This window comes from Miscanthus floridulus, chromosome 19 (assembly GCF_019320115.1).
Source record: "Miscanthus floridulus cultivar M001 chromosome 19, ASM1932011v1, whole genome shotgun sequence".
Classification (NCBI taxonomy): domain Eukaryota; kingdom Viridiplantae; phylum Streptophyta; class Magnoliopsida; order Poales; family Poaceae; genus Miscanthus; species Miscanthus floridulus.
In genome coordinates this window covers 80078751-80082625 of record NC_089598.1, presented here as the reverse complement: position 1 = coordinate 80082625, position 3875 = coordinate 80078751, and the positions used below count along the sequence as shown (strand labels likewise).

Here is a 3875-nt window from a genome sequence, read left to right as displayed (position 1 = left end):
TCAATATTAATCTAAGATTTTGACTTTCGAGTGTTGATTTTATATATTTTATATAATTTTTTAAATCCTCAAGATTATTCAAAACACCCCCTTTTTATTTTATAGAAAAATAAGGGTTTTGGACGACATTTGTGTTTTTGTCGTCTCTACTATAATGGACCAATCAAAATTATACTAGGTCCCCTGAAAAACGTTCCCCGCCGAGTGCTTCCAACCATTATGCACCCAGAAAAATATAAACATGAATTCATCTCCATTAAAATCAAAGGCTAATAAAACACCTAAATCAAATTCGATGGCCACGATTCGATGTGGGATGCCACGCTTCTCATGCATCCACACCCCGCACGCCAACGCCGTGTCCTCGCTCCTCCCCGCATCCCGCATGCCCGAGTTCAATTCCTACTTCCGCCCATGCATTTTCCCAGAAAACAAAACCCGCCGCAATTCGTGGGCGGCGCGACGGTCGCGTACCTGATGGCGTGCCTAGGCACGGAGGCTGCCGCTCCCATCCTCTCTCTTAGTCTCTCCCATGGCGGCGGCGATGGGCCGATGCCCCCCACCCCCACCCCCCCCACCCCCACACACCCCCGCGGCCGGTGCAACGCCGGCCCCCTCCCCGTCCCCCACATGGGTGAGTCCCGACAGTCCCTTCTCTTCCCCTCCCTCTCTCTCCCGACACGGGTAGGGCAGCGGCGTGAGCGGACTTCCGCGGTGGCTGGGATTCGACACGGCGGCGGCCACCCTTCTCCTCCTCCGTGCCCTCCTCGTGCCGCATGGCGACGGCGAGCCCCCAGCGCGGCGGCAGCGCCAACCTAGGGTTTCGCCTTACGTGTCGGCGTTCGCCTCTCCCAGCACTGTGCGGTCGACCCCTCCCTCTATGCGAGCCCCGGCATGGGAAAGCCCTAGCGGCGCACCCCGGCCACCTGGGCACGCGAGGCCTTCCTCAGGACCACATCCAGGTAGTGGCGACTCTCCTCTTCCTCGGCTCCTCTTCCATGGTGCCGCTCAGCTCTCCTCACCGCTCTTATGGACGGGATTCATCCTTGCTGCGGCCCTCCATTCGTCGGGTTTGCTAATCTGGATTCTGTTTCGGTCGAATGTGGTTCCGCAGGTACTTGATTTGGGTGTGCTGCACCGTAACTACGATCGCAGGCCTCACCACTTTGTCCAATGCTTCATGTGACCTATCGTTCTTCTACGGTGCCCTATGTAATGTGACTGCTCAGTTTTCCTTCTTCCCTGTAGCACTATGCTATGCTATGTTATAGGATTTTACTAATTTGTTATACTGCTTCTGTTCATTGCTACAGCTTTATGCAATGGGATTTGTTGAACTTCCACGTCGCAGGTGCTTCCTACACTAGTGAGCATTTGGTTGGTCTTGTTTTTTATGACATGATTTCGCATTTGGTTGGTCTTCTTGTTTTTTATAACATTATTTCTAGCAGCAGGAAGTTCATGGATCACTCTTGTTCTTGGTTGATGCCCTATGTGTCGTATTACCTTCTAGACATGGCTGCAGATGATACATGAATAGTGCTCAATAATATATTGGGCCTAATTACATGATTTCCATCCTGCTGAACTTTTCCAGGCCTCTGAAACATGGTTCCAGACTGATGCTTCTTACCCTATCAAGTGACCCCTTCTCTGCTAAGAATTGACTTACCTTTACCTTCCTAAATTCATTCATGCGTCCTTTTTTTAAGCAGCTACGACTTGGAAATGTAAATTGATTCTTGGGCTTCTCTCTGCTGACCAACTGATCAAGGTATTTAAATCTCCTTTAGTTATTTACTTCATTTTTGTAGTTGTCGATGCCTATTGCAATGTTGTTCGTGGATATGTACAGCTGTCCTTGTATGCCTGTTCATTCATCTTGTGATAACATATCTAATTCACATTCCAGAGCAAAAACTTCTTGCCAACAAAAATAATATTTACATTGCTGTGAGAGTACATTCATTTATTTGGTCCTACAATACTTGATCAAATTTATTTCCAGTGTATTCCCTCAACATATCAGAACTCAGAAGGAAATGCAGCCTGATTTTGCAAACTTCAGTGTGCAACGATTGTGTAGCCCTTCTACCAAAAAATGTTTGAACAAATTGAGCTCAAGTCCCTACTGTGTAACGATTGTGTAGCCGCTACCGAAGCCGAGGAGGAGGCCAAGAAGAAGGAGGAAGAGGAGGAGGAGGTCGTCAGCCTCTTCGACTGATCGTACATTGGTACATGGATCAATCGATGTCATCCTCGCCTTTGCGTGTTGTCGTTAGCATAGCGTAGTTGCTAGCTTGTTGCTCTTGTGGTAGTACCGTAGTAGTAGTAAAACCATGATGCTCTGGATTTTTTTTTTTGTTGAGGAAACGATGATGCTCTAGATTCAATAAATTTATGGTGGGGTTTGCTGTCTAGGTCCAGATCGAGCCTGTGTTTGATGCCCAAGGTTTTCGCCGCATTAATTTTGCTCATCAGAGATTGATCTGTGTTTGTTCTAATCAATTTCAGTATGATATTTTTATGCTGGGGTTTGCTGTCTAGATTCAGATCGAGCCTGTGTTTGATGCCCAAGGTTTTTGCCGAATTGATCTTGCTGATCATAAATTGATTTGTGTCTGTTCTAATCAATTTCATTACGTAATACATGTGTTTCAATCAATTGTAGAGATGAATGACATGGTACATTGTGATCCCAACTATTTGATCCTTTTGCTTGATGTCTTTTCAAGACCTGCTCGTGAGGGAGAGCTGCCTCGGGGACGCCTTCTGGAGCGACGAGAAAAATACGTTTGATATTTCACCATGCCAAATTTTGGTGTTCCAATTAGTTTTGAGGCCTGTTAGGAAGCAACTACAAAGCTAGATGTGGAGGCAGCTAATGGCCACAGAGTTGATGAGGAGCTTCGGAGTGAGGCACTGACCAATGTTCTCATGTGTTTGTTACTAGCTGTGTAAAATTGTATTTGAGTTTGGTCCTTACTGGAGGCAAGTAATACCGAAAATTAAATCAAACAATCTCTATACTATTACTGATTGTTGTCCGATAGGTTTTAGATGCTCAATTCAGGTTTATGATGATTTTACAACATGCTATACATCACCTGCACTAGAATGCATACTACAAGCATTCCCTGCAAGGTGATTATCATGTAGTAGGTTCAAAGAAATATGTAATGTGTGATTTAGGATTAGCTGCTAGGTGACTATATCTGACCAAAGTTATGACCCCTGTTTCACTCTTGATCGCTGACATTTTTCTGTTATTATGAGCTGCATGAAGAAGGCAACTTTTGCCGAGAAAAAAAAGATAATGTTTATGATTTTTTTTCTAAAACTGGAATTAGATTCTGCTACAATTAATGATTTTGAAAAAATTGTTAGCTTGTGGCTATGAATACTTTTAGGGTAACAGTTCAATTTGGTATATTTTTGCTTATTCACACCGAAAGGTTTTAAATTGATGTGCAGCAAGATCACCATCCTCCGATTTTGTTTCCCAGAATGATTAGAATGCTTAAAAATGCGTACAAGCCACAATGACAATTTTTTTTGGTCTAGACAACATTCCATGCATCTTAATGTCAGCTTTCAGAAAATAGAACCAGATTTCTTTTTATGGGATATATAGAAAGTAGTATTGTAGAATTTAGGCATCTCAAATTACCAATGTTCCTACTGAGCTTAAGCTTTGTTGGATAATCTCAGTTAGATATGTAACTGTTGCTTGCATAATCGCAAAACAGTATAAACTAGATCTCTGGAGTAACTTGATAATTTTGTTTCTTACTGGCATTCTGGTATGGCTGCATGTGTTGTGTGCAGCCTCCGTTAACTTAACAAGCCTTTCATAGAGAATGTGTAGTTCCATT

General features: G+C 43.9%; 1 long non-coding RNA gene across 1 annotated transcript; it reads left to right on the top strand.

Moving 5' to 3' along the window:
• Window positions 1-615: 615 nt before the first annotated feature.
• On the top strand, window positions 616-2343 carry LOC136529150 (uncharacterized). Its single transcript, XR_010777218.1, has 3 exons — window positions 616-962; window positions 1115-1212; window positions 1314-2343. It is a non-coding gene; the product is annotated as an uncharacterized lncRNA (long non-coding RNA).
• Window positions 2344-3875: the final 1532 nt, after the last annotated feature.